The sequence below is a fragment of the Cupressus sempervirens genome, chromosome 4 (assembly GCF_028749045.1).
Source record: "Cupressus sempervirens isolate cs-2001-9-10 chromosome 4, ASM2874904v1, whole genome shotgun sequence".
Taxonomy (NCBI): Eukaryota; Viridiplantae; Streptophyta; class Pinopsida; order Cupressales; family Cupressaceae; genus Cupressus; species Cupressus sempervirens.
This window is the reverse complement of record NC_143121.1, coordinates 522,259,369-522,282,861: the sequence shown is the minus strand read 5'-3', so window position 1 is coordinate 522,282,861 and position 23,493 is coordinate 522,259,369.

Here is a 23,493-nt window from a genome sequence, read left to right as displayed (position 1 = left end):
TAGTCAGCTCAAATCACTGACCAATAATAATAAAAAAATGATAGTCAGCTAGAAATAATTAAAATTACAAACTAACAAATCCCTTTATTGGCCGACCCTGCTCAGTTAATACTGTTCAGAAAATAATTCCTGTGTTAACCAACTGAGCTCGGTTAATACAGCGAACTCCGTGACAACCCTTCAATCGTTGGGAGAACTCGGTAAGTTTTGAGTTTCCATAGATGACTGAGTGAGCTCGATGGAAATTTTCTTTGCCAAATTCCTTTGTTGACCAAGTGATCTCAGTTAACATTGTCTGCCTCTTCGATAACCGAGTGAGCTCGGTTAACACTTGTCTGCCTTATTTTCTTTGATGACTGAGTAAGCTCGGTTAACACTTGTCTGCCTTATTTTCTTTGATGATAGAGTAAGCTCAGTTAATACTGACTGCTTCATTTTCTTCGATGACCGAGTGAGCTCGGAGACTAATAACTAATATGACATTTGTGTGACATTAAGGACAACATTATCCAACATTAATATGTTAAAATAATAATTTAGTCTAACATCCCCAATAGAGGAGAAATAATGCAACTACAAATAGTGGAAGAAAGATAACAAAGGAGCTATAATGCTAAAAGAAAACCTGAGCTTTACAAAATGTCCGGATGAGGTATTCATTCACAATTAAATCTCTATGAGATGGAGAAATAGAGAAAAGCATATGGGAAAAATCCTACTCTAAAAAGATATAGGAATAATGTTGAATGTTGAAATGCTAAAAAAATGAAGGTGAACCTCACTAAGACTGCCCAAGGACAACTTCCTTCACCCTAAGCATATAACACATTTGAAGATACCATGGGAATGAATAATGTTTGGTGTAGATGTCAACAACCTACTTTGTAGTGGGAATGTACTCCAAGATGAGAGAATAATCATGAATTAAGTGTTTGATGAAGTGCATATGGAGCTCAATGTGCTTGGTTTACTGATGCTCAACTAAGTTCTCATAAATGTATATAATGTTGGCATTAAGTTATGTTTGTGATTAGTGAAAAAACTTATTCATAATTCTGTATGGTTACCGAGTTCATCATACAGTCTCCAGTGTCTACTAAGAAATTTAGTGGTTACCAGGTTTCATGGTTCACACTGAGAATTTTAGAGGTTACCGAGTGAAAATAGACAGTGTGAAGTCTAGTAGTTATCACTGAGCAGTTCAATTATCACCAAGCTTTGTAGTATTTACCAAGTCATTAGTTCCTATGATGTGAAGCTAGTGTCAATCAAGTAATGGGATGACTAGAGTTTACTAAGTACAAGCAAGGTAAACATGGTATTTAGTTTGTACTAAGTTATACTATATCTACCAAGTCTCTAATGTTCATTGAGCTCAAAGCTATGTTGAGTGATTAGTATGGACCAAGCCTCTACTTCTACCAAATGCATGATAATTTTGAGTAATGCAGTGGATGCTAAGTATCAGAAGGTCATCGAGTAAGCTTTCAGAACCCAAGTTTCTACATTTGGGCCAACTTAGTAATATTGGTGTTAACTTGTGTTTTGACCGACCTTGTAAATATGAGAATTGGGATGGTATATATGTAATGTATTATATCATACCCAAGCATAACAAAGAAGTAATAATGTATTGAGAAGAGTAAATGTGAATTAACAACAAAGAAAAGTATTCAACAAGGTCAAATAAGGAGAAGTTAAGTTAAATCTATCACAAAGAGGTGATCAACATTTCAAGGATTTAATCAGAAATTAAGTTGTAAGTTAGATCTACTATTTCATCCTAATAGGTGAATTAGATTTAAATCCTTTAATAGGGTAGACTTAATAGTCTTTTCTTTAATCTCTTAACAGAGTGCATACTTCATTGTATGTTTGTAAAACCTCTAACAAGGTGGACCTAGCAGTCCTAATTGCTCCTAATAGAGCATATCATCAAAAGTGATCATTGTAAGCCTTAACAAGCCAACTTTATATTGTAGTATTGAAGTTTTGTGGGCATCATCCCCACCCTAGTTTTACTTTCTATTTGGAAGGTTTCTAGGTCACCAAATATTGTGTTCATGTGCCATGAATGTTTATCTTTAAGATTTTCATGCATGCAATAGATTAGATCAATTAATGGTGAATGGATTATGTTGATTAAGTGCTGAATTTGTTAAAAAATTTGAGGTTACTAATTCACCCCTCCCCTCTCAGTAACCTAGCTAGTCTTGATTATTTCAGACAATTGGTATCAGAGCTTTGTGATTCTCAAGATAAAAGTTTGACTACTTGAGCAAAGATCAAGGACAATGGAGATATTTAGACTTGACAAAGCTATTGACAATGAGAAGCTAGATTTGGAGATGGCCATAGCTCAACTCAAGGAAGCAAAAGAACATCTTTCCCAATCCCTAAAAAGAAGGAAGGAACTTGAAAAATAGATGAATGACCACCAATATGTCGAAGAAAAGATTGAAGACTTTTTCCCTTCAAGAAGTTCAGATGAAGCAAATGAGGCAATCAAAGAACTCCTATAAAAGAATGGTTCCCTACAAAGAAGAGCTAACAAAATTGAAAAGAGAACAAGAAATTCATTCAATAAGATTGTGTAAAATTTTAGAACAAAGAAATAAGGCAAGTGAAGACTTGGAGGCAAGAAATAATGAAACTCAAAATCAATCCCTTTAGCAAGAAATTCTTATCAATCAACTCTCCAATGCAAATGAGGAAATCATGAGTCTGAGATTTGAAAATGAAGGGTTAAGGAATGATTTAAACACTAAAAGGAAAATCAATGAAAGATTGAAAGCTAATCTAAATTCTAAAAAGCAACTCAATGAAAGAATAATGAAATCCCAAGCAGACATGGATCAATTGAATCAAAAAAATGAGTAGAATCTTTATAAGAAAAAGGGAAAAGTAGGACTTGGATACAAAGAAGAAGGTGAATCCTCCAAACAAGGCACTCAAAGGAATCAAAGACCTACTTGCAATCATTGTGGTAAGATAGGTCATACATCAAACAAATGTTGGAGTAATGGGAAGGAAAATTCAATGGAAAATGCTTCAATTGCAGTCAACATGGTCATAAAGCTAATGAATGCAAGGAGAAACCAAAGTTTGAAGGTAAATGTCACAAATGTAAGAAACAAGGTCACAAGGCATCTAAATGCAGATCTGAACCATTCAATCCAGCTGAGAAATTTGTAAAGGAAATATTTGGTTGGGACTACAATACTTGATGTAGATGTCATTACTGTGGAGAATATGGACACATTGGCATAAATTGTGCAAGGCATCACTTGAGAAGAAAGGATACCACAATAAGATTTTACACATGCACTGAACTTGGTCATATAGCTAAGAACTACATGAATATAGGTAGATCTGAAGATGAAAATAAAGCAAAAGCTGATAACATCAGGAAGCAGATGAGACAACAATGGATTCCCAAATCTACCAAGCAAGCCAGTTCAAGTAATGATGGTCATGTCACTCAAGAAGTGGGTGAATCCATCATTTCCAATTAAGTTCTTAAGGAAGAAAAGGAACTAAATCTTCAAGTCACATCATAAATAGTTCAAATGGAAGGAAGAAAAAGATCCAAATCAATATTTTAGATACAAAGGGATCACAAAAGTCTAGCATCAGTATTCACTAAGAAAGGCTAGATCATACTGAGTGAGGTTGTTAGTGATAGAGTTTTGTTTGGTCATTGAGTTATAAGATTCTACCAAGCAATCTGCATAAATAGTGGATGATAGCCTGTCAAGCACTATGTCATTATGGCTATCATAGTACTAAGCATTAATGGGAAATTTTCATCAAAAGGCAGAATTTAGAGTTCATTTTCATCACAAATTTAGTATCTAGAGTAGAGTGATTTGCAGAGTAATCAAGTGATCTTGAGCAGAGTTTGCAGTGAAATCTTCAAAGAAGTTTTTCTCAGTCTACTAAGCGATCATGACATCCACTAGTAGCAATAAAAATGTGAAGGTAGGATCAGAGATGTTGGTGTGAGGTGTCAAATGGAAGGCTCCAAACTTTAAATTGGTACTAGCAATTGCAAAATCACTCGACCCCAATGGAGCTTAGTCACAAATTCCACAAAAGGTACTTCTTATAAACAATATTCATACTCATTTCAAATGTGTTGTGCTAGAAATTAGAACCCTAGAAATGGATAGTGTCCTAGGAGAATTATGTGTGGATGGAACCCTCAAGCCTGAGCATAAACATCTAGAGGAGAAAGGCTTGACCCACATTCCACACCTGCCAAGAAATTTCCAAATCAAATGTATTAGGTATATTTTGAGCCAAGTGCATAATGGTTAGTTGTGGTTAGAGCAGCCAATCTTGATAACAAAGAAGATGATTCATAGAATCATGGGTCTCCCTATGCTCAATAAGGTCAAAGTTACCAAAACCCTAGGTCGAGATGAGCTACAAAAGAAAACCCTAGTTGAGTGGGATGATAGAGGACTAAAAATCAGCAACGTATCTGATGTGGAACTTAGGTTTGGTATTCACATTATTGCAAATAAGATATAGATCTCCAGTCAATTGAATAGTGTGTCGTGTGAGGCTATCGACTTAGCTTACAAGGTAGTTAAGAAGAATTTGGAATATGATTTAGCAGATTTAGTGTTGAAATAGTTGAATAAGAACATGGAAAGTATCAGGACCTCAAAGAAAAATCTATGTAAATTTGGTTCTTTGTTAACCTATTTGTTCTTTTATGTACAAAAGTTTTTCCCCTCCAAAGGAACAATGGCATGGAGAAAGGATACTCCAGTTTTGTACCAAATTAATGAGTTTATTATAGAAATGGGTGAGAATTTTGATAGTATAACGGACAACTATTTTGAAGCATTTAAGGAGAAGATGAATAACAAGTTCCAAATTCCACCAAAATTAGTTGAAGATTACAAGGATGATGTTTGTTTCATGGTTGACTGTGACAGAGTATACATTCAGGTAGTAAGGCCTAGAATAGTATGGGTGAAACCTCTTCCTTATGAGGTTAATAGTGATGAAACAAAGGAGATAATTGAAGCCCTGGTGAATGAGCCTATAGATCTAAAGGTACCCATCTTTGGAACTTATGATGAAGTAAAGGCTAGAATAGAGCTTGAGATCAAGCTCCCACTAGTGGTAAACAAAGGTAAGAGGATGATTTCAAAACTAAAAGTTGCAAGTGCCCCTCTCATGCTTTCCAAGGGCAAAGGTGAAGACGAAGATGAAGAATAGGAATCAGAAAAGGAGGAAGAGCCTGCGAGAAAGAAAGGCAAGGTGATTATCACCAAGCCACCTAAGGCCTCTACAGCTATATTTACAACAAGATCCAAGAAGAAAGGAGGTAGTGAGATTGTGTTCAGTAAGCCCTCACTCACATTAAAAGAAAGACTAAAGAAATTAGAAGAAGGTGTAGGTATTACAAATTTTAAAGCTTTAAAGTATGAAACAAGAACTGATGCAAAGAAGATGTAGATTGAGGAGCTAGTGTTGACAAAGATGGGAAAATGGAAATATTCCCAAGATCAAATTCCCCCTTAGATTTCCAATGAGTTTTTAGCAAGGTTAAAACCTAGATGGGAATTAGCTGTGCAAACAACAAAGGATGTATATGAGAAATCTTTGAGACAATTGCTACTGAATCTTACCAATGCTGAGGTTAAAGAAGAAATGAAGGAAAATGAAGGTAAGGTGATGATTAGATTTCATACTTGTTTGATTTTAGTGAAAGATATTGAGCATGTAGTTAAGGATGCTACATCCATGTGGAAAATTTTTTATCATATGCACAAACCTAGTGAGGATCTAGTGGAAATCAATGACGATGATAGTGATAAGGATGAAGATAATGAAGAAGATAATACACCTTGTATCACTATTGATGCTGAGGATTATCAGGCATTGATGAAGGATGGTGAAGAAGAGAAAGAGGAAGAAGTTGAAGAGGAAGATAAGGAAGGAGAACATGAAAAAAATGATCTAGTTAGGATAGATACAAAAGTTATAGCCTCCCTTCCTCACTCTCCACCAAAAACTACTACATCATCTGGCATGGAGATAGCTTTAGCAAGTGTGATTGCAACCACAACAGATACATCATCTACTCATTCACTCTTTTCTCCCTCTCAGCTCTAGGTATCTCTAATGGAAGTGTCTACCACTTCATCCACCAAGCTGCAACCCTCCTCTTCTTTAGCTTCTAAGTCAGGGACATCAACATTAATTACAACATTCAGTTCTACAATTTTGTCTACTTTAAGTTTACATACTCTTGTAAGTGATTCATTTGTAAATACTTCTATCAATGTTACACCTATAATTACTTCAATTTTGGTTAGCACATCAATTTTGGATTCTTTTAGGACTCCAATCAGTATTCCTTTAGTAGGCCCTATACATGTTTTCATAGCAAGCCCTACTATTTCTACCATTGTTTCTGTTTCAAAGTCCAAAGAAGTAATGTCAGAAGTTAAACCAAGGACACCACTTAAACTTCTAATTATTGGAAAATAAAGTAAGGAAGATATTTATTTGGACAAAGAGATTGAGATACCCAAGTTGGATTTTGATAAAGCTACTGTGGAACAAATGAGATTGGTTAGCCAACTTCTTGAATAGAAGGCCAGATAGAAGCAGTTAAGAGAAGAAAAGGACAGAGAATTCTAAATCATAGAAAGTGAAAAGAATATCTTGATAGAGGCTATAGCTGTGGATGTTGATTCATCTCAACATATTTTGTTATAGTTAGAAGAAGCAGTAAATAAATTCAATGAGGACTCTACTAGCCAAGAAAAGTTGATAGAAAAAGCAGAGAAAAAGTTTGACAATAAAGTGCTTGAGCACATTGCTATTCATCAGGTAGAGCTTTCCTCAATTTTCGCTAATCTTGAAAATTATTTTACAAATGTAACATCTCTTTTTTCAAAGCTATATGATGTTACCAAGTACACAAAGGAAATAAATGAAAAAATAAATAAGATAGATGAGGATATAAAGGCTAGTGCTCAAAAGTTGCAGCTTGACCCTAGCTCAAGTTCAACACATCACATGAAGGTCAGATTCCTATAAGACATGTAGCCTAAGTTGTTGAGAGAGAAAGCAAGGATCAGGTCTACATTAATAGACATCCAAAACATGATCCTTCCAATCATGGACACAATGCACAAGCACATTTCCTATTCAAAAACATTGATCCATGACAACAATTTTTCCATTACAGATTATATGATTGAACTCTCAATAGAAGTTTAGTTGTACTTCATACCTACAAAATTTTGCTAGAAACATTGTAGTGCCTACCCCTAGGTTGCATTTTTATTATCATTGTCAAACTCTTTTAGGGCTAGTTTTATGTTGTTGATTAGCAACATTGTTTTGAGATTATCAGATATCGTTTCAAATTCAGTTTATTATATGATGAGATTACTTGGTACTTTACATTTCATGTATGCATGATGATTATTACATTATTTTCAGTTATTGATTAAATAGGTGATTTATTATCATATGTGTTTTCTTATGGATACTTACCCCATACTTGCATGTGTATGGTGTGTGTGTTTGTTTCCTTTCTGTATGGCATTTCTGATGTGGTTAAGGAAGGGAGTCGTAGTCACCTGCTAGTCAAGATCTACACGATGCACCACTTCTTGCCATTGCCTATTTAGTTTAGTATATATTGTGCTTGTACATGCATGGTTTTTATGCAGGTTGTAGGTATTGATTATCGACTTCCCTGAATTTCCATGATGAGCGTACCCTATCACATTATCTCAATGGTAAGAGAGGGGAGATAAATTCTCAAGTCCAAATCCCAAACTTTTAAGCCATTTGTCCTAATTGGAAATTAGGACAAGTATCTGAGTTGAGTACCCTCTGAATACGTTGGATGACATAATTTGTGATATTAACCCTTGGGTTACTTTTCAGTCGCCATGATGGGACTAAAGTGTTGATTTATTTCTTGATGATGTCATGTTGTGACATGTTTTGACTCAACCATTTTGGAGTCTTCGATCAGTATGATTTTGAGATATATTTTGGTTATTGAGAACCAATGGATACTTTTGATTATCATTGATACCTTTAGTTGCCAATAGAGAACTGTTGTGGTCATGATTATCTATGGATACTTTTCATTTTCTCATGGAGATTTGATGCTTTTATTATAGATATTTGATGTTCTTATTGTGGATTATCTTTTGGTATTTCTTTCTAGTCGCTTGTATAGGACTGTGGTGATTTTTTGATTTATGATTCCATGAGCTTAGGGTAGGTTATCTACTTGTAGTGTCAAGAAGTGGCTTGTAATGGGGGTCGGGGCCCTAAGTGGCTGCCAGGGTAACTCATTGTAAGTTTTGTTAATAAGTGATAACATTTACACTAAATGGGGATTAAATGAACCTAACAAGATAGTTGTTTTGTTCTCGCCCATGCCTTGAGTGCTAGTACAGACTAGGATGGGAGTAGAGAAAATGCTTGGTTGCGACCTTGCATTCCATAGTATGCCTTGTCAGTATGAGAGGATACTAATGGCCACATAAGAATCAATAGGGACTCGTGGAGTTGTAAGCTAACTGCCAGGGTAACTTCTACATGATATATGTGATGACACTTGCCTGCTTGCATAGTAGGTTTCCTACATGTCATTGTGTGCCTCTAGGAAGTAGATGTCAGTTTGTGATTGGAACCTTTGAGTTAGTATACTTTTAGGATTCTTGAATTTAGAGAGTATTTTATGCTTTGTGATTTGTTAGCCTATTTGGGACTTGAGATTATCTCCTCAGCACGGTGGGAGTGGACCACTTAGGTTCCACATGGTCAGGTGGTAGTGTTTTTCCACTCTTATCATTTGAGATATGTCTAAGACACTGTGGCTGATGCATTCTTTGTTGGCTTCTATCTTCATGGATTTTGATGGTGGACATGTATCCTCACATTGATGATTAGCATATGTTAGATGATGTTATCTTATGCTTATATTTGCATGTTAGATTACTTTTTGTATATGATGTAGTATGTTTAGGTGTGACATTTCTACTATGTTAATATCAATGATCTCTTCGATGCTTTGGGATGTTACGCATGGAGGGATGGCTGGGATCCATGATGGTCTAATGATGCTATTTACGGTTGGGAGGAACTGTGCACTTAGTTAGTTATGTTTGTGATATATGGTTATCTTTTATGATGGATGTTTACATCTTTTGTGATGTTGTATCATGTATGATTTGTGATTTCATTTATGTTATTGCATCATGGATTAGAGTTAGTATGATGATGTACTTTATTTATACGAATGTATATTCTTTTAAGCTTTTCATACCCTATGACATGTATAGTGGATGGTTGAGCAATCAGAAATGTAATTTATGAACATTGGACTTTTCATTATTATTTCATGCGGATGTAGTATTAGGTGTAATAATTAATAGTTAATTTAGATGTGATTCAACATTAAGGGATCCATAAAGAATGAAACCTGATATGTAAGTTATGTTTACTTTTATTCAAAATTTTGCTATTGCTTCCGTTACTATGTATAAGTTGTGAATGGTTTATCTTTCATGTATTAAAAAAAATAAAAAATTGTTTGGAAAACTTAGTGAAATTTTAGATTAATTCTTTGGATACCTTGGTGGGGCATTACAAAAATGGGATAAGACATTAGCTCTTATTCTTAGGGTACACTTTGAGTTTCTCTCACATTTTAGTGTTTTATATAAGTGTGTTGTGTATAAATCTCTGGCATTATTGTCAAAAAGAGGGAGAGATATATGCAAAGAATAAAAGGAGGAGATACTTGTACATGAGAAATATTTCTATATACAGTATGGAATTATGCCTTATATAATATGTACGTTGTATGATAGAGACATGTGAAAATTTATATACAATAGAATTACAAAGACAATTTTTGAAAAATGAAAAAAATCAGCATGACACTATACATAAATTTTGGCTAATAAGTGTTTTTGTCACTAATGCCAAAGGGGGAGATTGAAGGCATTAAGTTATGTTTTTCATTAGTGACACCACTTAATAATAATTTTGTATGGTTACCGATTTCATCATATAGTCTCTAGTGTCTACCGAGAAATTCAGTTGTTACTAGGTTTCATAGTTCATGCCAAGCATTCCAGAGGTTATTGAGTGAAAAAAGATAGTGTGAAGTCTAATAGTTATCACCGAGCTTCCCAGTATTTACTAAGTCATCAATTCCTGTGATGTGAAGCTAGTGTCAATTGAGTAATGGGATAACTAGAGTTTACAAAGTGCAGGCAAGGTAAACATGGTATTCAGTTTCTATCGAGTTACACTATATCTATCGAGTCTCCAATTTTCACCAAGTTTGAAGCTATGTTGAGTGATTAGTATGGATTGAGCCTCTACTTCTACTAAATGCATGATGATTCCAAGTAATGTAGTGGATGTTGAGTATTATAAGGTCACCAAGTTAGCTTTTAGAACCTAAGTTTCTACATTTGGGCCGACTTAGTAATATTGGTGTTAACTTGTATTTTGGCCAACCTTGTAAATATAAGAATTGGGATGGTATATATGTAATGTATTGTATCATACCCAAGCATAATGAAGAAGTAGTAATGTTTTGAGAAGAGTAAATGCAAATCAGCAGCATAGCAAAGTATTCAACAAGGTCAAATAAGGAGCAGTCAAGTTAAATCTATCACAAAGAGGTGATCATCATTTCAAGGATCTAATCAAAAATTAAGTTGTAAGTCAGATCTATTGTTTCATCCTAACAAGTGAATCAAATTTAAATCCTTTAACATGGTAGACTTAATAGTCTTTTCTTTAATCTCTTCACAGAGAGCATACTTCATTATATGTTTGTAAAACCTCTAAAAAGGTGGACTTAGCAGTCCTAATTGCTCCTAATAGGGCATATCATTAGAAGTGATCATTGTAAGCCTTAACATGCCAATTTTATACTGTAGTATTGAAGTTTTGTGGCTGTCATCCCCACCCCAGTTTTACTTTCTATTTGGAAGGTTTTTGGATCACCAAATATCATTTTCATGTGCCATGAATATTTATCTTTTAGTTTTTCATGCATGCAGTAGATTAGATCAATTAATGGTGAATGGATTATGTTGATTAAGTTATGAATTTGTTAAAAATTTTAAGGTTACTTATTCAATCCTCCCCTCTTAGTAACCTAGTTAGCCTTGATTATTTTCAACATATAAAACTCTAATTTTCATACCAAAGTACAATGGGAATATCAAGAGGGAAACCAAACTCTATCATTAACTTGCAAAGCCATAAAACCTCCTAACTAGATAGCTATTTCTTTGTACTCTATCTGTGTAGATGATAATGCATGAGTTGTCTACTTATTGTAAGATGATTTGATAGGACTAGAGAGAAGATATAAGATAAAGTTAGAAGTGGACATTTGTTCATCAATATCACCAACTAAATCTGAGTCCATGTAAACAAAAATGTAATGAACCCCTGATGTGTAGTTGATGTCATAAAATGTATTACCTCATATCTACCTCAAGATATGTTTGGAAAACTGACAATGACTCTCATGAGGACCACGAAAGAATCTAGAGACAAGTCCAATTACAAAGGAAAGATTAGGATGATTGTGTTGTAGGTACAAAAAAGCACCCACAAGCTATTTTTATAATATGGAATCCACTATAGGAGTAGAGAAAGTGGTAGATAAAACAAGGCTTGAATAAAAGGGTGTGGGTCAAGGCTTGCAATAAAGCATGTTGAATCTCTAAAGCATATCAAGAGTATTCTTTTGCTAGAGTACAAAAATCCCTTCCAAAGACTTCAAATTATTGGAAGTCTATTGGGAAAGTAAGGTACTGGGGGGGGGGGGGGGGTGTGGATGGATCAAGATCTATAAAATTTTAACCTTTGAAATAAAATTAAAATTTGATATCTTCACCTCAAACCCTTATCTCAACAATTACAGAAATATTTACTATACTGATATATTAGATTTGATAGCTAATCATGTCCATAACCATGAAAGTAAATGATCAAAACATAGCATAAAAATTTTGGTAACTTAGAAACCTTCCAAGGTGAAGGTAAAACTGGAGTGGGGATTGTTGAAAAAATTTGGTTAATTGTGTATTGTCATTGATGTTACACAAAATTTCATATCATTATTAGTTTGTGTGTGTCAAGCTCACTTAGGTGATGAAGATGGTTTTCTATGTCTACCAAGAATTCTTATGTTTCCAATGTTCAGAAGTTAATGTCTACCAAGTTCACTCGGGAGACAAAGAAAAGTTGGAAGTTAAAGAGTGTTAACTGAGCTCACTCGGTTACCAAAGAGAATTCAAAGAAGATAGTATCTACCAAGTTCACTTGGGAGACAAAGAAAGTTGGCATGAGAACTAGTGTTAACTAAGCTCACTTGGTTAACAAAGGAAAATATATTTTGGTTAGTGTCTACCAAGTAGGGTTAGCTAACAAAGAATTTTCTTATTTTGGCATATTAAGTTCAATTGACTTATTTGTTGGTTCTAGCCGATTGAGGAAATGAATATTAAGTATTCTAAGTTGTATTCAAGATGACTTGAAAATGTGTAAGATATAAATATAAGGTCAAGTTGAGGATTTTATGTGTTGAATAAAATAAAATATTTGAAGATGCTAAGAGGAAGCAAATTTGAAGGATAAGCAAAATATCCTTGTGGAGCTACAAAGATACATTCAATTACGAAGGATCAAGTATACAAGCCAAAATTGAGATCTATAATAAAAAAATTTAGTTACATAAAAAAATAGGTAATCTCATTGTTACCTTCTAACCATTGTAGCAGTGATCTAAATCTCTTAATAGAGTTGACTTAACAACTATTTGCAAATCCTCTAACAAGGTAGCATTTCTAGATTGAAGTGTCTAAAGACCTCTAACAAGGCCACTCCTAACAAGGTGATTAAATACTTTAAAAAAGTCACACCTAATAGTGTCTTTTGTAACCTTTAAAAAGGTTGGCTCCTAATGGGGCTCATTTTAGAAGAGTGGAAACAATAACTAGTTGCAATTAGTGGTTTTTCCCAAATTAGGTTTTCACGTTAAATCTTGGTGTCACTTGTGTTCACGCTATTTATTTTATGTTTATGAAACTAAGTTAATGTTAATCACATTTAATCATATTGAGATCAATATATTTAGTTATTGCTAAATTATAGTTGATTCTTAGTGCTTGCCGAGTTGCAGTATTTGCTAGTGTTAATTGAGTGCATTTGTGTTTGCTGAGTATCAACAAAATTTAGTTTGATCAAAGTTTATGTATTGATCTATATTGACATCTAAGGCTTTTGGGATTTATTTTTGTACTAAATGATTCACCCCTCCCCTCTCAGTTACTCCTCTTATATTTCCAACAATTGGTATCAGAGCTTTTGATGCTTATAGAGAAGGTCTCAAGGACCTAAGATAAAGATCAAGATGTCTTACAGAAGAGAGATTCTCAAGTTGAATAGAGAAAATTTTGCAGTATGGTAGGAACTTATGAAGTTTTACTTGGAAACCATCAGTGATTAAGGTTTGAAAAAAATTGAAAATTATTACAAGACTCCTACTAGAATATTGATTGTGGAACAAATTGCTAAAAAGAAAAATCATAACATCATGATGATTGACATTGCATCAGCTCTTAATTATGCTAAATTTGACGAGGTCAAAGATTGCACTTCTGCTCATGAAATGTGGAAAAAATTGAAAGACATCTATGGAGGTGATGAAAATGTAAGAGAGAAAAAGTAGTTAGTCTTAGAAGCCAGTTTGATCAAATGAAGATGAGAGAGGATGAAAACATTGCAAAATATGTTGAGCAAATTAAAGCAAGTGTGAGTGCAACAAAGAATCTTGAGGAGACATTGATGAAAAAATAGTTCTAAGAAAGGTAATCAAAACCCTTCTTACTATCTATGCATTAGAGTGTCTTCTATTCAAGAAATGAAATGTGATCAAAATAATAAGATAAATCTGGATGCTCTAGTGGGAAGATTGACAACCTTTGAGTTAGATAACTATCATAACTATGTTCCTAGCTTTAAAAGCATTAAGTTTGCATTTGAAGCCAAGATTTCACTCAAGAAAAGAGGTGGAAAATTAGAAGGCAAACAATCATAAAGTGAAGAAGAGGAAGAAAGTTCAAACAATGATCTTGAAGTTGTTGAAACCCTACTTGCAATGAAATATTCCAAAGGCATAGGAAAATACAAAGGTAAGATTCCTCTAATTTATTTTTCATGTGAAGAAGTTGGTCACATCACTGCAAGATGTCCCAACAAAGAAGGAAAAGATGAAAAGAAAAGTAGAAAGTTCAAAGGCAAGAAGGAATTTAAGATCTACAAGGACAAAGGTAAGAAATCTTATTTTATGGATAAAGATTCAGATAGTAGTGAAGATGATGAAATGATATATAGCTGTAAAAGATGAATCAGATGATGAGTCAGATCAAATGGCACTTATTTCCCATGTTAGTAAGAATGATACATGGATTATTGATAGTGGTTGCTCTCATCATATGATTAGTGATAAATCAAAGTTTGAACATATGGAACACTATAATGGTGGAAGTGTTAGATTTGGAAATAATGAACCTTGTTGCATAAAAGGAAAAGGTTGTATATCACTAACCTATGAACTTAGATGTGATAATGCTTATTGGGTTCAATAACATTGGTTTCAAGGTAGAATTCATGAATGGAAAAGCTAAACTATTGGATGGAAAAGGAAATTTGGTTGGGTCTAGCAAGAAAACTAAAGGTAACCTATTCTACCTAGATCTCAATGAAAGTTCATATTTTATTGCTCAAGCAGAAGAAAGTTGGTTATGGTATAAAAGGTTGTGTCATGTGAACTTTGACAATGTGGTCAAGATAAACAAGAAGAAAAGAGTAAGAGGTATTCCTAGTTTGAGGAAACCTAATATGGGTCTTTGCAAAAATTGTCAAATTGGAAAGATGGGAAAGACAAGTTTCAAAAGAAAGGACTATCATTCTAAAGAAGTCCTGGAGCTAGTTCATACAAACTTATGTGGACCTATTGGAATAGAGAATTATAGTAGAGATAAGTATTTTATTCTTTTTGTTGATGATTATTCTAGAATGATGACTATAATGTATTTGAAAGAAAAGTCTGAAGCATTTCAAAAAATTTAGTGGTATCTGGCAAGAGTAGAGAAAGAAATTGGAAAGAAAGAAGTTGAAGTGTTTGAGATCAAACAGAGGTAGTGAATTCATTTCCAATGAGTTCAATGAATTATGCATTGAAGAGGAATTAAGAGACAAGTATTAACCCCTGTACACCTCAGAAGAATGGTATAGCCAAAAGAAGGAACATATCCATCATGGATTGTGCAAGAAACTTGATGATAGAAAAGAGTGTTGCAATCAAATACTAGAAGGAATCAATCAGTACTATAGTGCATACCTTGAACAAAGTACAACTAAAGAAAAACTCAAATCAAACTCCTTATGAATTATGGTATGGATACAAATCTAATGTAAGTTACTTAAAGGTATTTGGTAGAAAATGTTATTTCTTAAAAGAATCTAGGAAAGGTAAATTTGATGTCAAAGGTGATGAAGACATATTCCTAGGATACTCCTATAGAAGTAAAGCATACAAATTTTTGAATCTAAATACTCATAAAATTATAGAAAGTGTGCATGTGAGAATTGACAAGTTTGCAAAAAGGAGTGAAGAAGAAAGCAACAAAGAACTTGAGGATTACAAAATATTTGTGTATTATGAACTTGATACTTTGCCAAATCAAATTGGTGGTCAGCATGCTTCACCTCTCGAGTGCCTAAAATCTCCAAGAGCTACCGAGTTGAAACCAATACAAATCAAGTCATATTTTGAAGGACCTGAGTCATAGTCAGAAGCTAGTGAGCTATTGTAAGAGAAAACTGAATCTAATGGACTCGAGTCATAGATAGTGGGACCCGAGCTTGATACAAAAGGTCATGGCAAGGTCAGTGGAACAAATTTTGAATCTAAAGTACCTATGCTAGCAAGATATGTCGAAAGGCACCATACACTTGATTAGATCATTAGAGACAAGTCAGATGGAACAATGCCAAGAAACAAATTAAAAGGTACATGATTTTTCGCTAAATTTGAACCTAGATTAGTAAAAGATGCTTTGTATAATGAAAGTTAGATTGAAGCTATGAATGAAGAAATAGAGAAAATAGAGAGTAATAAGACTTGGATTCTTGTTCCTAGACCCAAGGATAAGAATGTGATTGGCACAAAGTGGGTTTTTAGAAAAAAGTTGAATGCAGATGGAGAAGTTTCCAAAAACAAAGAAAGGTTAGTTTTTAAAGGATATTATCAAGAAAAAGGTATTGACTATGGTGAATTTTTTTCTCCTATTGCAAGATTAGAAGGTGTTAGGACTTTAATAGCATATGCAGCACACAAAGGTTTCAAATTTTATCAAATGGATGTGAAATCTTTATTTTTGAATAGAATTCTTGAAGAGGAAGTGTACATAGAACAACCAAAAGGTTTTGTGGATCCTAGAAAAAAGGATATGGTTTGGAAATTGCATAAAAAATTGTATGGTCTTAATAAAGCTCCCAAAGCATGGTATGAAAGACTTCATAACTACTTGATAAAGATTGATTTTCAAAGAAAAATGATAACAACAACCTATATATCAAAGAAGGACTAGACAAGAAGATTGTATTGGCATAAATATTTGTGGATGATACATTGATTACTTGAAATGATGACCTGTACAAAGCATTTTTAGAAGAGATGAGTACAAAAATTCTTTGTTGGATTATAGATCCAATAGAAGAAAGATGGTATTTATGTTACTCAATCTAAATATGTCAAGGTGATACTAAAGAAATTTGGAATGGAAGATTCAAATCCAGTTGGAATACCTATGTCTAATTGACATAAGCTTTCCAAGAATGATGATTCAAAAGAGGTAGATCAGATCACATATAGATCAATGATTGAAAAATTGCAATATGTAGTGCACAAAAGGCCTGATATTGCATTAGTAGTTGGTATGATGGCAAGATTCTCAACAAATCCTAAAGAAAATCATATGATGGAAATCAAGAGAATCATGAGGTATCTAAAGGGTACTAAAGATTATGGCTTATGGTACAAGAAAGGAGGAAACTTAGAGTTACAAACATTCATTGATGTTGATTAGACAGGAAACATTGATGACAAAAAGAGCACCAGTGGTGGGGTATTCTTTCTTGGTAAAATATTAGTGTCTTGGACAAGAAAGAAGCAAAATTGTATTTCTCAATCCACAATAGAGGTAGAATATGTGGCAACAATAGTTAATTGATTTAATATTGTTTGGTTCAAGCAATTGTTGACAGGTATGAAGATAAAAATCAAGGATCCAATGGTTATCTTTTTTGATAACACCAGTGCAATCAATATATCAAAGAATCTTGTGATGCATACCAAAATAAAAAAAATTGCTATAAAATATCACTTTTTGAGAGAATTGGTACAAGATAACGAGATAAGATTGAAATATGTGAATACTAAAGAAAAAATTGTAGAAATATTCACTAAGCCATTACCTAAGGATGCATTTTTGTATCTCAAAGGTAAGTTATGGGTCATTCCCCTATCAGAAGCTCACTAATTGAAGTTTAGTGATGCATCAACCAAAGCATGTTAAAGATTAGTTAGTTGATGTAGTATTGAAAAGGACACATTGCATATGAATCAATATATAAGGTACACTAATATTCTCTAAATATTTTCTTTGGTACAAGATATCAAAGAGGGAGAGTTTGCTATCATATAACACATTTTTTATAAAGATGAAGAGTACACATTTCACAATTTTTTTTTCTGAGAAAGGAGATGAACTTGGTCTAATATAAAAAAGGAAGAGTTTGCTACCAGAAGAAGATATTGAAGATAGAGTTTTTTGACAAAGGGAGTTCACTTTAATAGAGGGAGTTCTCAAGGATGAGAATTAGAATGAAACTAAGGATATGTTTCTTACTTTATTCTTGCTCTAAAATTTCATTGTATTATGACATATTGTGTTCCCATCAATGCCAAAGAGGGAGATTGTTGAAAATAATTGGTTAATTGTGTATTGTCTTTGATGTTACACAAAATTTCATATCATTACTAGTTCATGTATGCCAAGCTCACTCGGGTGATGAAGACAATTTCTTATGTTTTCTGAGCATTCTTGTGTTTTTCAAGTTCAGAATTCAGTGACTATCGAGTTCACTTGGGAGACAAAGGAAAGTTGGAAGTCAATGAGTGTGAACCAAGCTCACTCAGTTACCAAAGAGAATTCATAGAAGATAGTGTTGTGTCAAGTTCACTCAAGAGACAAAAGCAAGTTGGCATAAGAACCAATTTTAACTGAGATCACTTGGTTAAAAAAGGAAAATCTATTTTGGTTAGTGCCTACCAATTAGGGTTGGCTAACAAATGATTTACTTTTTTTTTTGGCATATTGAGTTCAATTGATTTGTTTGGTCATTCTAGCCAACTGAGGAAATGAATATTAAGTATTCTAAGTCATATTCAAGCTAATTTGACAATGTGTAAGATATAAAGATAAGGCCAAGTTGAGGATTGAATGTGTTGAAGAAAATAGAAGATTTGAAGATGCTAAGAGGCAGTGAATTTGAGGATAAGCAAAATATCATTGTGAAGCTGTAAAGATACATTCAATTAGGAAGGATCAAATATAAAAGCTATACTTGACATCTATAATCAGTAATTTAGTTGCATCAAAAATTAGGTCATCTCATTGTTACTTCTAACCATTGTAGCAGTGATCTAAATCTCTTAATAGAGTTGGCTTAACAACTATTTGTAAATCCTCTAACAAGGTAACATTTCTAGATTGAAGTGTCTAAAGATTTCTAACAAGGTCACTCCTAATAGGGTGATTAAATCCTCTAATAGGGTCACACCTAAAAGTGTGTTTGGTAACCTTTAATAGGGTTGGTTCATTACTGAGCTCACTTTAGAAGAGAGAAAATAATAACTAGTTGCAACTAGTGGTTTTTCCCAAATTGTGTTTCTACGTTAAATCTTGGCATCACTTATGTTCATGCTATTTCTTTTATGTGTATGCAACTAAGTTAAGTTTAAGGTTAATCATAGTTAATCACATTGAGATCAGTATATTTAATTATTTCTAAATTACAGTTGATTCTTAGTGCTTGCCAAGTTGTAGTATTTTCTAGTGTTAACCAAGTGCCTGTATGTTTGTGGAGTATCAACAAAATTTAGTTTGATCAAAGTTTATGTTTTAATCTATATTGACATCCAAGGTATCTAGGATTTATTTTTATAGTAACTTATTCACCCCTCCCCTCTTAGTTACTCTTATATTTCCAACAAGGATGAAACCCACAAATCTTCACTACTGTAGCAATAAAGTTGGCATGTTAAGGATACAATTTTGATCACTTATAATGATCTTCTTTGTGAGGGGTTTGCCATGTTAAGAGCTTACAATACTTATTTAGTCTACATTGATTAAGGATTTAAACTTACAACTAAATAAACACTTTGCTAGGATATTTACAAAGGCTGGGTAGGACCACTTCGTGAAGAGATTTACCCTAAAACACTTGCTAAAATGTATCAGTACTTGATCCTTTCATTTGCACTTAATATGATGATCATAGATCTCCTCTTTCCAATCTCTGATATAATCTCTAATATGACATTTCAATATTCTTCCCTTCACTTTTTTGGCTCATTCACTTTGTTTGATTCTCCTTCAAACTTCACTTTAAGAACACACCTTCACACACACATACATAAAATAGGATTTGGATCCTCATTTTATAACCAATTGGAGAAAGTTCTAGATCAAGATCAATGATCCATATTTCTCCCTTTTTCTGCTTAAACTTTCAATTTTTCTGATTGGTCAAACACTTTTCATAGTGATTATTGATCCATAAAAAATACATAATCATCTCCTTCAATTACTCCTCAATCATTAAAACATGCATTAAGTCAGCCAAAAGTGGTTTACCTCAGTGTTTGTACAATTCCAAACAAATATATCATCAATTGCTTGCTCAACACATGAAAACTTTGATGCTCTATCATAATTAATCTTTATGATATACATCAACTTCTATATGCTCGACACTTACTATATGACTTGGCATAAACTATCTCTATATAACTCAAATTCACCTTTCTTCTATCTCACTTGACATGTATAGGAGTACTCAATGACCATTGGCTTGCTCAACAATAATAAACTGCTCGGCTTCAATTGTGATATGAGCAAGTCTAATATACAATGCTTGACCTTTATAGGATGGATTTGTTATAGTGATGATTAACCAACTCTGCCAAATAAATGATTAAGTTTTTGACACTAATAGACAACACACCTTAGGGATTAACAATCTCCCCCTTTGACAATAGTGGAAAAAAAACTTTGTCAGGATTCAACATTACATCGAAAACTAAAAATATTACTCCCCCTTAGACTATGATTTGGTCTTCATAAAGACTTCAATATATACATGATCTCTAACATACTTTGACTGACATACTTAAACTCCAAAATGAGTAATTATTACAAAATTTTCAAAAAATTACACTCTTGATAATAGCCATTTACATTTGTATTTCCTTCATTGATGTTCATTTCCCCTTTATGACATACAGTTCCCACTTTATTTTGTTACTCATGGCTGCTAGGGTGAATGGATAAAACCATATTTTTGCAAAAATGGTTTGTGAATCTATATAACCATTGCAAGTGCACTATCCCAACTTGATCTAATAGATTCCAAAATCGTAATTTTTATTTCTAGTTGACCAACTAGATCAACCAAACTTTCTATAGTAGAGAGATGTGAATCTCTTTTTTCTATCTCCTTTGCTAGTGACAAATCTCTCTACATCACCTTCAAATGAGGTATCAAATTAACTGATTAAAATATGTTTTTTCTCTCATTCTTCCATCTCTATCTTACAATTCAGCTAATCTCCCTTTGGCAAAAATCAATCTATTATAATGAATGAAACTTGGACTTGCATCCACATTCAAAGAATGATATGTAGACTTCAAATCTAATTTCAACTTCTCAATTTGATCATGAATATCATGATTAAACCTTAGTACATCACATAGTGTTTTATAAAAAGTTTGAATATTATGTACTACTTCTATATTATTTACAAGGTTAGAAAGTTCAACTTGCCTTATGGTAGTTTTAGTTAATACTTTCTCCAAAGATTTCTTCTCAAACTTCTTCTCAAACCATTGTATTAGCTTCTCATTTACATCCATGTCATCATTGTTCATCTTTTCTAAAATATGCACTAATTGGCCTATTACTGGGGCTTTTCTATCAACATCTTTGATATCATAAGAATCAATAAAGATATCCTTAATTTCTTGAAGTACTTGCTTTTTCTGATGCTCCCTTCTCAATTCATTTTTCTTGGTCTTCCTCACCAGTAGATCTTGCAATATTTGCATTTTCTCATATATTAAGCAATCAATGTCAAATTTTGGGATCACTATTACTTTGTCAAGTGTCATTGACTTCCCAGGTGACATTTCCTTCTTCTTCAACATTTTATTCTTTGGGGTGTGTTGAGCCATCATTTTGCATGATGCTTAACAACAAAAATCTTTTTGAACTCCTCTCTTGAAAAGCTAAACTAGGATCAACTCCAATGTTTAGGGTGATCTTGCGACCTACTAGAATTTTCTCAGTAGAAGATAAATGTGAGTAATCACCAGGAGGCCTTTGCTGGTTCTAACCAATTTTGGATAAATTGTTGAATTTTCTTGCTATCTCAAAAAGGTAACCACAATTTTTTAAATTTTTTTTAAATTTTTTTTTCTGTTAATAATGAATGTAGTTTTAACTATGCAACTATATGAATTCCTAAACTAACCAAGTGTTTGTAAAAGAAAATAATGAAGATAAGGTAACAAGAAGTTTAAGAAAATGACTTGAAAAAAAATCCTTAATGGACATAAGCCATAGAAACAACACGTCTGTGAGTTAAGCCTTTGAAAAGATTGATGGATAACCAATGAAAATAGGAGCAACACTTTCTTAGTTTCATTGATTCAATCGTTGATGGGAATTTAGTAATTGTATGATGTTTCACTCTTCATCAAATCACAAGGCCATAGAAAGTATAATCATGTGAGACACAAAGCTATGTAGGAACAATAGGGCTACCTTTTATCCAAGTACATTAGTGGAATTTGTAAACACATGGAAAACACCAAAATTAAAAGATCACTCAATCAAAATAACACAACAAAACTATTGGCTGCATTACATTCCATGAACAAACATTCACAAAATATAACGCACTCAGGCAAGAATAACAACACTTTGAATTAGAGTACCAATAGCATATATTATTACATAAAAATAATGGTCTAGAATATATATTTAATTGCTCAATTTTTAGGAAATATTATCATCAATTTGTGTTGAGAGTGAGAGATTCTTCCATGAAAATATATGCTTCTAAAATAATAAAACAAATCTATTTATGTACAAATTGACTCTCTAACTGGTGCTAAGTAGGATTCCACCCTTGTTTATATCATTTAATGGTTGCATGAGCCTTTACATGTCTTAAAAAAATAAAGAATGAGAAAATAAGAAGAATAAAGCCATTAGATGATATACGAGTCTCTGGAGATGCCAAAAAAAAAGCTCAACCTTCTCTAGAAGTTTGTAGGAGTTAAACTATTTTCAAAATGTGTTTTTGATTCATGGAAAGCTCTAAATTTGGAATTGGAAGTGAACTATCAGTGCACCTCTGAATTCTTCAAAAAAATTCTAGAGCACCTTGAAAGATAAGTCCAAAAAATGCAAAATTTTACCAAGTGTCAAAACTGAAATTCTAGCTTCTGGGTTTTGTTCCCCTTAATACTAGAACTATGTCTGTGTATTTTCTCTTGAATTTCTCTATAGTCTCCATCACTTGGGTTGCATCTAGAAAATCTAAAGCATCATATTTATCATTAAATTTTTTTCAATAGTTACCCACCTCTATGTGAGTCTTTGCAAAATATCCCAATTTCACATCCAATTCTACCAATGCCTCTTCGGTCTTAAATACCTATCTAATATCCTCATTAGTGGAAGCTTCTTCAAAAGTCTTCTAAAATTGTGCAAAAAATGCTTGCAAAATCATGAGCTTATCCCTTGAATCATCTTCAAAAATGTTAGGGCAAGCATCACTGTAATGTCTCTCTACTTCCAAAATATGCTCTTGGGTTTGATCCTTGAGCTTATGAATATTCACATGTAATGTTTCCATTACTTTATTACCAAATAAAATCTTCTCTATCCAATCATCTATCTTATCTAACTCATCTACATTATATACATCCATTACCATCTAATACCTCTAACCCTTTATTGATTATAATGCTTGCAAGTCTTTACCCAAGGTATGTATCTCATCCATCAACCCAAAATCCTAGTTCAACATAGAAACTA